Here is a 14,636-nt window from a genome sequence, read left to right on the forward strand (position 1 = left end):
CAATAGGGCTTATTTTCGGGGGAGGGCTTATTTTAGAGGAATTTTACGCAGTAAGGGGAGGGCTTATTTTTGGGATAGGTCTTATTATCGGGGAAACACGGTAATGTGCCCTAATGTAGTGGCAAGTTTTGACATATTCTGAATCCAAAAGCCCTTTGGATACAGCTTAAAGCATAATACTAGAATACTTAACTACAGAATTAGAATTAAAAATTTATTCTACCCCTTTTAATCCCACTTGTATGTTGGGTAGTGTTTGTGATGTTTATTCATTTTACTAACATCTGTTTCTTGGCATTAAATGATCCTGTCTTTTTTTTTTTCTCCCAGGAAAATGACTTGCCAAACCAATATTTAAAAGGTATGGATACTCAGAATAACAGCATCTCTCTCTTGATGCTAGAATAATACGGTTCTGGGCATAGAGTATGCCAACGATATAAATTATTTTAAAAGCTAAACATGTGTCTGTCACTTTAAATTTTACCTGTAGAAAGCAGACTTCAGGTCCTTTAAATTTCCGCTCATGGATAGACTCCAGTGAATCACTTAATCACTCTAAGTGGCTACTCTGTAATAGCTTCCTTACAGGCATCTGCTCACACTGTGTTCACAATGAAAAAGAAATCCAGGAACAAACTAGTTCCAGTTTCAACTGGGTGACAGGTGTGAGTAGTGCTTTTATAAACTTTGTCATGGCTTTCAATTTCACTCAAGGCCTGAAAGATTCAGGAAATGTGTAGAGCCAAAAGAACCCTTTTATTAATTGAGAGATGTAGCTCTTCATGGCTACATACTGGGTTTAGGGTTTATCCTTTGTTCTCACTGGTGAGTGGCCATTCTTCAAAGATCACTCACAAATGGAGAAAAGTGAGCAGTGCTTACCATTGCAGAGTGCTGTCATGGAGGGAAACATATGATAATCTCCTCTAAATTGAATTATTTAGTGTTGCAAAGAAAATTAGACATCATGTAGTCTAACTCTTTCTTCCATGAAATATTCCTTAATGCCCCCATTTATAAAGAGCCACTCTTTCCAAACTTTATTTTTTAATTAAATTTAATTGATTTTTGTAACATTTTAAGTTACTGTCTGCCTTCTTCCCTCCCTCCCTGCCTCCCACTACAAAAAATCACTATTTCTCCTTCTCTCTCTCCCACTTTCTCTCTCTCTCTCTCTCTCACACACACACACACACACAAATTTATATACATAAAACCATATTATTCAGACTTATATTTATCAGTTCTTTTTCTGAAAGTGGATATCTTCCTTTATGGGTCCTTTGTGTTTCATTTGAGTAGTTATAATACTCAGAAAAACTTATCCATTCACAATTGTTCTTTGAACAATATTGTTGTTACTGTATACAACACTCTTCCTGTTCTACTCATTTTATACAAGTCTTTCCATGTTTTTTCTAAAATCAGCCAGCGCATCATTTCTTTTTTCTTTTTTTGCCTTTTGGAGGGCAATTAGGGTTAACTTGCCCAAGGTTACATGGCTGGGGTTTTGTGTGTGTGTGTGTGTGTGTGTGTGTGTGTGTGTGTGTCGGGGGGGGGGTGGTGTTAAAGTGTCTGAGGCCGGAACCGAACTCGGGTCCTCTTGACTCAGGCCAGTACTTTACTCACTGTGCCACCTAGCCTCCCAGCATATCATTTCTTACAGCACAGTAATGTTCCATCCCAATCATATGCCACAATTTGTTTAGCCATTCCTCAATTGATGGGCATCCTCTCAATTTCCAGTTCTTTACCACCACAAAGAGCTACTATAAATATTTTAGAACACATAGGTTCTCTTCCTTTTTCCCTGATCACCTTGGGAAATAGACCTAATAGTGGTATTGCTGGGTCAAAGGATATTCACAGTTTTATAATTCTTTGGGCATAATTCCAGATTGTTCTCCAAAATTCTTAGGACAATTCACAGTTTCACCAACCACAGATATTTATTTTGTAACTCTTCAATGGATTCATCATTTCATGCTATGTATTATTATTAGCTACATTTGTGTCCCACCTGACTATAAGCTTCTTGAGAGTAGAGACCTTGATCTAACTTTGTATCTTTCTCAGGACCTAGCACATGACTCTGAAGTCACACAATCCACATTTAATAGTATTTGTTTTTGTTCTCTACTCCTGGCTAGGATCCCAAGACAAATACCAAGCATACCTCCAAGCATAGCTCCCACATAATGAGAGACAGCACTAAAGGGACCCAAGATCACGAGTCAAGGTCTTGCTTTTTGAGTTCACTGAACTCTTTCTCAATCTCTATGCTTTTCAGATTCCCCCACATGTATGCTGCAAATGTGAAAACCTGCCCTGCTTCTTTCTTAGCTTTGTTGAACAGTATTTTGTGCCATGGAAATACAAGGCAGCATTATTTTTATAATTTCTTTTGCGTACAAAAACAATAATTCATTAATGACCAGACTCATAGCAAACTGTAGCGGTGGGGAGGAAAGGGTAAGAATCCAAAATAACTAGTGAACACAGTTGCATAGACATGCAAATAGATCCCTTTGTATCTGAAGGAAATTGGATAGAGAAAATGTGCTCCAAAAAAGATATCTGTTACTCAGTGTATTAAAACAGATTCTGACAAAGCAACTATTTAACAGTTTGTCCTTTAGTACAATGATGACTTCTAGCCCTTGTTGCATATTACCTAAGAGTGTTTACAACTATCTTAACTGTGTCTTGATATAAAAAAAAATAATGGTAACACTGATATTTAAAAAACAAACCCTGGACATGATATATAGCTTTTTGGGACAGGAAATCAGATAATATTTTGAACCCCCTTTAGATAGGGAATAAACCTGGTGAAATTAGGAAGAAAATCCCCAAATATTTTTAAAAGAACCACTTACCCCAAGAGACCGATGTAGGCTTTCAGCCTTATGATGCTACTCTGAAAGTTTAGACTCCTCCATAATGGAAATAAACTTAGGGCAACTGGAAAGGTAACGAATGCCTTTTTCCACTTTCCTTTTGCACTGTCAGAATAACTCATTGTAACAGCAAAGGGAAAACCCCAAGTCTTTTGGTACACTGTATTGTGGCCTAGACTTCTCTGAGGATTCTACAGCTTTAAGGAAGTGTAGACAAACTCCTTCCCTTACCCATCCTCTCCTCCCACCTGTCTGCAAGAGATCGGTGAATAAATGAATTAATAAATGAATCATTTAAAAATACTTATCACATGATTAGCGTGAGCCAGGAACCAAAGTGCTGGGGATATAAATTCCAACATGTAAGAAAGTCTCTGCCCTCAAGAAGCTTATATTCTAATACAGGAAAGCAACACATTGAGAGGAGTGGTGACCAGGAAGAAGTGTCAAATTATTAACATATTTAGGAATGGTAGTATTGATTTTATTACTATCCTCAGAGCTGACATTGAAAGGGGAAGGGGCTAGTACACATGGTGAAATGGCAGGGAGATAATCACTAGAAAATGAAAACCCACCAGAAGCCAGGGTCCCAGGCATCAGTAAAATTTGTAGACAATGAGGAAGGTAAAGTAGGTTGGAGTGCAGGTAACATAGTAGGACAATGGCCCGTTAGTGGTTTGGTGGACTTCAGTCCAGGCAAAATAAAGTGAAATGGTTACTAATCAGAATCCAGTGTCCCAAGGTTCAGAGTCAGATTTCTGTGTGGAGGAGGAGGAGACTGGAGTTCAGCCCCAAAACTTCCAATCCCTTTTTTAGAAGGGTATATTCCCAATCCTCTTCTCTCCCCAAAAGACTTGTGCTGCCTAGGAACTCCTATCTTCCCCTCTTTATAGAAAATGGAATCATAGCATCTTCCAACTTGGGGTTGTTAGAGGGGTAACCCTGAGCTTACAGTGCCAAAGAAATCTTTCTCTCTCTAGACTCTAGAAGGTTAACAAGCTCCTCAAGTTAATGACTGATGGATCCCTTATCACCTTTAATTTATTTCCATAGAATGCTGAAAATACAAAAAGAACTCTTAGTACAATGCTTTTCCTTCAGAGTCCTTCCTTTCCCCAGAGTCCCAGAGCCCCTAGACTTAGAAGCATACATTTTAGTTTGTATTTCCTGCAGAAGTAAAATAAACTTGCCATCTGTGGGGGAGCAGGGGCACGCCTATTTAGGGATTGCATTTCAGAAAGTAAATTATTTTATTTATGGAACTTAATGAAAGAAAATAAATTTGGCTGGTAGAATTCTGTTGACCATGTATCTAATTACTCTTTGTGGTTGTCATACTTAGAACAATGAGCACTATCCTTTTCAGATTGTTCACTAATATGCAAAGTTTTCCATTCATCTACTTAGCAGGTACAAATTCAATGATGCTTATGTGCATTGCACTGAGCTAGGTGTTGAATGGGATACAAAAGATTTGTATACTGTGTATTCTGTCCTTCAGAGCATACAATCTATATGGAAAGGCAAGACATACACACATAAAAAAAAAGAAATCCTTAGGTAGCTGGTGAAGTAGAAGATGACTAAAACCCAAATGAGCAGAAATTCACCTGGTGTTCAGAGATGAGGAGTGGGAATCATAGAAGGCTGGTATAGTTGAAGAAAGCCTTGGGAAAGGAGTAGAACTTAATTATTTATCACGGTTATAGTGAGATTTAAGTGAGCAAATATTAATTCATTTCTGCAATAGACTGGGGAAAAAATCATTATCATTGTTCTAGAATTTCTGTTATCTGTAAAGTGCCTCATTGGTGATGTTGTGGTTGACTGGTGCAAGCCTTAAGCCTGGCAAACATGCAAAGAAAACTAGGTAATTAATGTCCAGCATCTGATCTAGTTGCCTGATAACCCATGTACCCAGAATTGTCTTATGATTTGTTTTATTGTCTTTTGTATTTGTTTTAAATTCAGAATGTATAACCTATTCATGCTGAGCACCTTCCATTCCCAGCAAAATGCTTTTTCTCCAAAATAAGTTAGTATCTAGAAATTCTAGCCTCTATCATTGGACTTTTCTTAACTATTACAGCTCCCAGTGACATATCTAGCTTCGAATATTTGCTGACTAGTCCTTTGCTGTCTCAGACATCTACTGATTTTGAGTTTGAACTTTCTCCCTTCTCCTTCCCCTCCTTTTGCCATTTGCTCTTCCCTAATTCCCCCACTCCATTTTTTCCTCATCTCACTTTCCAGATGTTTCATGAGAAGGTGCCTACATTCTTCCAAAGTAATGTTTCAGTTCCATTGCTGGCAAAATAATTTAAAGGGCAGAGAAAAAAGTTGTTTGTCTATCTTGGCTTGTTTCATAAATGTATAGTGATATATAAAAAAGGGGTGGGGTGGAGATTGATTAGATAGTTCCTTCAGTCTCTAAATCTTATGATTCTATGACCTAGACTGTAAATTCCTAGAAACAATATATCATTTCAGTAGGTATTAAAAGATCTTATGAATGGAGATATATGTACCAAGCAATTTACTGTTGTTGTTTAGTTGTTTTTCAGTCATGTCCGACTTGTTGTGACCCTTTTTAGGGGGTTTTCTTAATAGAAATATTGGAGTGGTTTGCCTTCTCCAGCTCATTTTACAGATGAAGGAGCTGAGGCAAATGGGGTAAAATGACTTGCCCAAGGTCACACTTAATATGTGTCCAAGACTGGATTTGAACTCAAGTTTTCCTTTCTTCAGACCTGTGCCACCTATGTGAGTGCCAAGAAATAGTCTTTTACCAAAATCTATCTGGGTCTTCCTATTGGAGGAGCTAGAGGGGAAAGCATGAGATCAAAATAACTTTTCATGGGCTGATCAATCAATCAACACAAAATTATAAAGCACCTACTCTGAAAAAGCACTACACTTTTCACTCTTGGGGATAAAAATACATACAACATTTCTCCCTTGAAGAACTTACAATTTAGTTAGGGATTGTGTACACGCAATAAAGCACCTGTACCATGCAAGACTGCATGTGATAAAATTTCTAAAAAATAGTAGAAAGATAACTACCAACTGACTCAGAGGAAGGAATGGAAGAATCAAGATGATGCCACAAGTTAGACAATAGTAGCTGAGGTGTTTTATGTGTAGAAGTGTGACTAGCTAATTTTAAACCCTAAAATTGCACACTGTACACACACACACACACACACAGTCATCCCACTCTATAGTGAAATAGTATCATACATAAATATTTTTCGCCTATTTTTCTCTCTCAGCATTATTTGCCTGAAGCAGTAACCTCCCTTGTTTCATCCCTGTTATGGTTCTGGTCCACAGAAAGGCATTAAGAGGAACAGTATGTTTCCAGTCATAAGTACAAATCGGTGGCTTTTTAGACATTTGGTGGACACACAATGCAAAGGATATCCATTAAGAGCCTCTAAAATAAATGTCAATATTGATAGCTTCTCACCTTCAACACATACAAACACATACATATAGACTCACACATATACAGCCACACACAAGCAGCGACTTTTATATATTCCAAGCATGATAACATTAGAAAGACAAGACAGTAAAATACATGATAATATACTGTTATTTGGGTGTGCTGCATGTGGAAAGGGTGATAAATTTTTTGATTCCTGTATGAAGATATATCTATCTAATACTTTTTGAAACCTGGGTTATTTCATTTATTTATTTTTATCAACTTTCTTTTTTTTTTCAGTTGTTTCTAGGAATGACAAACTGATCATGGTTTAATATAAACAGGGAATCTTGTACCATCATAGCTGTGACTTATGGAGTAATGAAGGGGGAGGAGGTTGTCACATATTGAGGAAGCACTGTGTTTCAGCATCTGCAGGCAATGAGCCAGCTTGATTGATGGATTATAGGGCACACACCAATTGTTGCTATGGAACCGTAGCAGACATACGTGATTTTCTGAGATATTTAGGATTGTTAGTTGGCAATAAGTACAAGGTGAGTGAACAGCATATGAAGTGCTAAATCAAGCAAAGAGAACTGGATGCCTTCTCTCCTCTTCTTTTCCTCTCCAAATATTAGTTGTCCTTCAAGGCCCTGGACAAGTTCCACCTGCTCCCAAAAGATTCCCTGACCGTTGTAGTTCTGAAGACTGTGATGTTCTTGAACTTGTAACATTAATTGTGGTTACCGTTCATTTGTATCTTTTGAGTTAATTATGCATGGTTTTTATATTTTTAAATACCTATTGTATTGATATTTCACTATTTCGGTATTTTTTGCCTTATTTTCCCAGTATAATTCAGTTCAATAAATACTTATCAAGTGTTTTCTGAGTATGTAGAGCTGTTCTGGGTGATAGGCATAAATAAGACAAACAAAGTAGCTCCTGACCTCAACAAGTTTACATTCTACCGTGGGGAAAGTACATATGAAGATACCGTAATACAAAGCCATTTCCAAGGTGGGGGAAGAACTACCAAGTGAATGAAATAGGAAAGATCTCTTGAAAAAGGTGCAATTTAAGACAAGTCTCAAAGGGAGCTGGGGATACCAAAAGGCTAAAGTGAGAGAGAGAGAGAGAGAGAGAGAGAGAGAGAGTTAGGAAATGGAATGTTGAGTAAGGTAAATAGTTGGTAGGCCAGTTTTACTGGAATGATGAGTGAGGGATGACAGGTGTAAAAATAAGTTTGGAAACATTGATTGTGGCCATGTTTTGAAGGGCTTAACTGTTTCTCATCAAACACAGGTGACACAAAAGACCAGCATAAAGAACAAATAGCTAGCTAGCCCTTTTAACTAAACAAGATAGGCAGCTAGGTGACAAAGTAAAAAGAGTGTTCGATTTATGTTAAATTGTTTTCCAGTCATGTCTAATTCCTCTTAACTCCATTTGGGTTTGTTTTTTTCCCTGTGGCAGAGATACAGGAGCAGTTCTCCATTTTCTTCTCCAGATCATTTTACAGATGAAGAAATGGAGGTAAGCAGAGTTGTTTTGCCTAGAGTGACATACTAGTAAGTATCTGAAGCCAGATTTGAACTGAGGAAGATGAGTTTTCCTGACTCCAGTCTTAGTACTCTATCCACTGTGCCACCTAGCTGCCCAGATTTATAAGACCTATATTCAAATCCTTCCTCAGACATTTACTTAGCTATGTGACTTCGGGCAAGTCACTTGACCTTTAATTTTTCCCATATGTAAAATGGGGATAAGAACAACTATTTTACATAGTATCAAATGAAATAATACATACAAAATGCTTCATAAACTTTAAAGTTATGTAAATGTTAGCTATTATCCTTAGTAACAAAATAACAAATAGAAATTGGAGGTTATAACGATTAGACTATAACAGAAATTACAGAATGAATGAAATTGCTCAATTGTGTATATCCTCTGACCTAGCAATAATACTAAGTTTCTACTCCAAAGAGATCAAATAAAGAGGAAAAGAAGACATATGTACAAAAATATTCAGAGCAGCTATTTTTTGTAGTGGTAAAGAATTGAAAACATAATTTGAAGAATGACAACATTTATTTTGTTAAGGTTGCATTAATAGGAATTGGAAAGTGATTGGGTAAGTACTAAGCTAACTTATTCACCAAAACAGGAAAGTTAGAAAATTAAGTCAGGTTGTTGGATAGGTGGGAGAAAGGAAGGGAGTAATGAATTCACCTTTGATAAATTGAATTGGAGCAACCAAACAGACATCTAGGTAGCATGTCTTTCAGAGTTGGATATGTGCTGAAGCTTTGGAATGAGGAGGTGGCTAGATCAAATGATATGTGAGTAATTTGTGTTCATTCATTTAAACATTTATTTAGCACCTTCTTACAGTTAATGAGCTTACTTTCTCCTGAGGGAATCATCATGTACACAGAACAATTATGTAGAAAATATATTCCAGTAGATAGGAAGTCATTTGAGGAGATGATACTAGCAAATAGGCAAAGGCAGAGATGAGGGTAGTTGAAGAAAGTGGACTTTGAGTTGAATGCTAAAGAAACCTAGGAATTTTATGAGAGACAGTTGAGGAGGGAAACAACATATGTGTAGGCATGGAAAAAAGAGATGGGCAATAGAATGGTGTCTATGGGGAACACAGCAAGTAGACCAGTTTGATTGGAGTATAGAGTGTGTAAAGAAATCTAATGTTAAAGAAAAAAAAAACAGGAAGTAGGCCAGAGCCAGATTGTGAAGGGTTTTTAAAAGAACAGGAATTTATATTTCATCATGGTGGCAAGAGAGAGCCATTATAACTTCTTGAATACAAAAATAATGTAGTTAGGCTTGAATTTGAGAAATATTAACTTGGCAGTTATGTGGAGAATGGATTGGATGGGGGCAAGTTCAGAGCCTAGGAGACCAATTAGGTGGATATCCAATAATACAGATGAGAAGTAACTAGAGCCTGAATTAAAATGGTGGCTGTATGTCTGGGAAGCAGGAGATTGGTATGAGAGATAATCTGGAGAGAGGATCAGCAAAACTAGACAAATAATTGGATATGAGGGATGAGTGAAAGTAGAAAATAGAGGATAAATCTGCCTTTCTGAACTTGGGTCCCTGGAAAGATGGTGACAACCTCAAATGAAATAGGAAAGTTAAGAAAAATGAAGGGTTTTGAAGAAAAGATAATTGTTCTTCTTTTGACATTGGGAATAGGGCCACTTTAAAAAAGAATAATCTAAAATAACTGCAGGATTATATTACTCTATTTACAGAAGAAATAAGAAAAAGTCAAAACTTAACAAAATTAAAAACAAGTGGAGGAAAATATAAACACATCTCTTGCAACTTTAAATGTGAATGGATTAAATAGCCTAATGAAATGAAAAGGAATAACACATTGGATAAGAAAACAACTCCGATAATCTGTTGCTTATAAAAAAACATATTGAAAAAATAGAGAAATAAACAAAATGAAATTAAGGGGATGATTTTTTTAAACTATGCATCAAGTAAATCTAAAAGAGGAGTTGCGATTATGCTACCTGATAAAACTAAGACAAGCATGCAAAAAAATTGAAAAGGGACAAATGAGGAAACTACATTATGGTGAAAGTAACCATATACAGCAACCAATATCAGTGATAAACTTTTAGATTCTAAATGATTTCACATCCAACTTCACAGAGAGAACATCAGTTTAGCTACAAAAAGACATAGATAAATAGTGGCAGGAATTCAGTTTTGGATAAGCATAACAGAATGATGGACAGTTAGGTGGCACACTGGATAGAATGCCTGGCCTGGAGTCAGGAAGAACTGAGTTAAAATCTGGTCTCAGATACTTACCAGATTGTGACCGTGGGCAATCACTTAATCCTGTTTGCCTCAGTTTCTTCATCTCTAAAATGATCTGGAGAGGGAAATGGCAAAGCACTTCAATATCTTTGTCAAGAAAACCCCCAAAGGGGAACAAAGAGTTGGACATGACTGAAAACAAGTAAATAATCACAAACAGAAAGATAAGCAAAAGGGAAAATATGAAACTAAAAAAAATTAGAGAAGTTAGAGAATTTCTCAGTATTATTTGGAACTTTTGCATAAATTGATCATATCTTATGGCACAGAAATGTTGCAATCAATATAAGTAGGCAAGAATAGTTAATACATACTTTATAGAACATGATACAATAAAATTAGTCATTGGTTCAGGGAATACAAACAGCAGCAAAAAACAACATGGACACAAATGGAGATTTAACAATGAAATCCTAAATAATTATTGGGTCAAAGAAAAAATTAATAACATGAATATGCAGTAAAATACTTTACAGAACAAATAAAAACAAACTTAAAACAAAAACAAGAGATATAAAAATTAGAGAAGAGATACATAATAGAAACTACCTCCCTATAGAAATGATAAGTAAAACTATAATTTGGTTCTTTGAAAAAACTAACAAAATAAATACTTTAAGCTCATCTGACTTTTATTTATTTATTTTTTGCTTTTTTTTTTTGGAGGGCAATTGGGGTTGCCCAAGGTCACATGACTAGATTTTGTGTTAAGTGTTTGAGGCTGGATCCAAACCCAGGTCCTCCTGACTCCAGGGCCGGTGCTCTATTCACTGCGCCACCTTGCCACCCCTCTAATCTGATTTTTTAAAAATTGGGGAGAAAATCAAATTAGCAAATGAGAAGGGTGAAATCACAAGAAAACCAGAAAAAATTTAAAAAAATAATTGGAATATATCATACATAGTTATATTCTAATAAAACTGAGAACACAAAATAAATAGAGAATTATCTTTAAAAATATGATAACAAAACCTATCAGAAGGCCAACTAGATATCTTAGAACTAGCTATAAACGAATTAACAAAGTGGGGATGGGGAAAAACTGGTCCTGATGGATTCACAGGAGAATTCTATTAAACTTTAAGGAACAATTAGTATCTTGCAAATTATTTTCAAAAATAAAGAATGCATTCTACCAGAATCTTTTTATAAGACAAATGTAATCCTGATACCTAATGAAGGAAAATAAAACACAGAAAAAAGAACTATAGGTCAATATCAGTAATGAATAATGACAATAAAAAAAAATTCTGTCCAAAAAAATAAACAACCTACAGCAATTTATTTAAGAAATTATTCATTGTGATCAATTGAGCTTTATTTTTCTTTACTTTTTAGGGGGGGTGGGGGGCTGTTTTTTTTTTCACAACCTCACTTAGAAATATATTTTGCATGACTACATATATATAACCATATCAAATTGTTTACCTTCCCAGTGAGGGGAAAGGGGAGAAAGGAGGGAGAGAATTTCAAATTAAAAAAAAAAGAATGTTAAAAAAATTTATATGTAATTGGAAAAATAAAATATTTTTAAAAAATGTTTAAATATGAGAGTGATTTGACATGGTTCTGGAAATGCTAGAAAAAAAAAAAGAGTAAGACAAGAAAAAAAAATAAAGGCATACAGATAACCAAAAAGGAAATACAACTATCATTATTTGGTGATAATATGATAGGATTAGTAGGAAAATGTTATGGAGTCAGGAAAAAATACTGAAGATAATTAATTCCTTCAATAAAATTGCAGACTACAAAATAAATTCTTAAAAATCAACAACATTTTTATATAATAATAACAAATTGCAAGAAGCAATAATAGAAAGGTCACCCCTACTCCAAATAATTACCAAATTATAAAATATCTGAGTGCCTACCAAAGCACACAAAAAACTTGAATAAATTTGATTATAAAGTATTTCTAAAGAAATTAAAAGAACTACAACCTTATATAACTTGAAAAATATTCAGTGCTTATAGCTAGGCTGTGCCAATATAATAAAATATTAAAGATCATATTATAATATTAAAAAATTAGCAATAGATCTTACACTTCTAGAAGTATGGATAGGCTATGCATTCTTTTTTTTAAACATCTGATATTTTTCCCAATTACATGTAAAAATAATTTTTAACATTTAAAAAAATTCCCTCCCTCCCTTCCTTCCCTACTCCCCTCATTGAGAAGGCAACCAATTTGATATAGATTATACATGTGCAGTCATATGTATTCTTAAAAAAAAAAACTATTTTATTTTTTCCAATTATATTTTAAAAGTTTAATCTTTTTTTTTAGTTCCAAATTCTCATTCTCCTTTCTTCTTTTCCCTTTTCATTGAGAAGGTAAATGATTTGATATAGGTTATAGATATGTATCATGCTGAATATATTTCCATATTAGTCATGTTCTGAAAGAAAACAGACCAAAAAACAAACAAAAAAATAAAGTAAAAAATATATGCTTTGATCTACAATTAGACTATGTCTGCTCTTTCTCTGGAGGTGTATTGTATTTTTCATCATAAGTCCTTTGGAATTGTCTTAGATCATTGTATTTCTGAGAAGAGCTAAATCATTCACAGTTGATCATCATACCATATTGCTGTTACTTTGTACAGTGTTCTCTTGGTTCTGCTCACTTTGCTTTGCATCAGTTTATATGGTTTCCAGGGTCTCTGAAAGCATCTTGCTCATCATTCTTTATAACACAATAATATTATGTCACAATCATATACCACAACTTGTTCAACCATTCATCAATTGACAATTATCCCCTCAATTTCCAATTTTTTGCCACCACACACACACACACACACACACACACACAAGCTTCTATGAGAGTTTTTGTACACAAAGACTCTTTTGCCCTTTTCTTTTTTGAATCACTTTGGAACAGAATATGTATTCTTAACCAAATAATAGAGGCAAATTACAAAAGATAAAAATGGTAATTTTGATTATAAGAAACTGAAAAGCTTCTGCACAGACAAAATTAATGCAGCTAGCATAAGTAGTAAAGTGATCAAATGTGGGGAAAAACTAACTTAGTATCAAATTTCTCTCATTAGGGCTTGGTATTCAGAAGCACTTAACCAATAGATAAATGGTCAAAGGATAATAAAATATTATTCAACTATCTTGAGAATTTCTTTAACCAAGGAAACAATAGTGTTGTCATGGGGGTTGCTGGGTGGGGCCATGACCTTGAAAGAACAAGTGATCAGCCTTTTTATGACTCTCAATAGCAGCTGTTGTTCTTTGGGATCCTTCTGGGACTTCAATAGTTCATCAAAGCTGTTCATATTTTCTGGAGACATATTGTCCATTTTGTCTCCTCCAATATAACTGAACTAACAAAGACAAGCACCTTGATGGAATCTCAAATATCTCAGGATCTTCTCTAGGAAGCAGCATCTTCAAAAGAAGAATAGTAAAGGGATCACAACCACATGAAAAAATGCTTCAAATCACCAGTAATAACAAAAATGCAAATCAAAGTCACCCTTAGGCTTTACCTCATACACTGCAAATTACCAAAAATGAAAAAAAAAATGGCTAAGTTAATTGCCATTGACAGTGTTGAAAAGCTGTGGAATAATAGGCATTGTTGGGGTTCTGTGAAATGATAGGCTATTTTGGAAAACAATTTGAAATGATGCAAATAAAATAACTAAAGTCCTTCTCAGCAATGCAAGAACCTAAAACAATTCCAAAGGACACATGATGGAAAATGCCAGCCACATCCAGAGAAAGAACTATAGAGTTAGAATGCAGAACGAAGCAGACTATTTTCTTTATTGTTTTGTTTTTCTTTCTCATTGTTTTTCCCATTCGTTATAATTCTACAATTCAACATGACTAATGTGAAAATGTGTTTCATAGGAATGTGTGTGTAGAACACATACCATTTATAGATTTATAGAACCCATGCAAGCTGTCTTGGGGAGAGAGAGGGGAGGGAGGGGGAGAAAATTTAAAACTTTTCAAAATGAACAGTGAAAACTAAAAATAAGTAATTTAATAAAAAAATAAAATGACTAAAATGTCCACATCCTTTAAACCAGAGATTCTAAAAGGGGTAAACAATCTTACTTTTAATTACATTCACTAGTTCAGGGGAAGAGGTCAGCATCCTGAAGCGGAGTATCCAAGAAAGACAAGTAAGTAGAAGAAACAAGCAGAGAAATAAGCGCAATAATACCATTGGCTTTCACAAGGATAGCATTAATAAGAATAAACCCTTCTTATAAAGCCAAATATTTATAACAGCACTTTGTGTGATAGTACAGAATTGGAAACAAAGTGATGTCAATTGGCTGGGAATGCCTAAATCAATTGTGAATGCAATGGAATAGTAATATGCTATTAAAAAATTTGTGTATATATATATATATATATATATATATATATATATATATATATATATATAT

The sequence above is a fragment of the Petaurus breviceps genome, unplaced genomic scaffold, assembly GCF_028583685.1.
Source record: "Petaurus breviceps papuanus isolate PSGF00001 unplaced genomic scaffold, PetGlider_PUasm1.0 214, whole genome shotgun sequence".
NCBI lineage: Eukaryota > Metazoa > Chordata > Mammalia > Diprotodontia > Petauridae > Petaurus > Petaurus breviceps.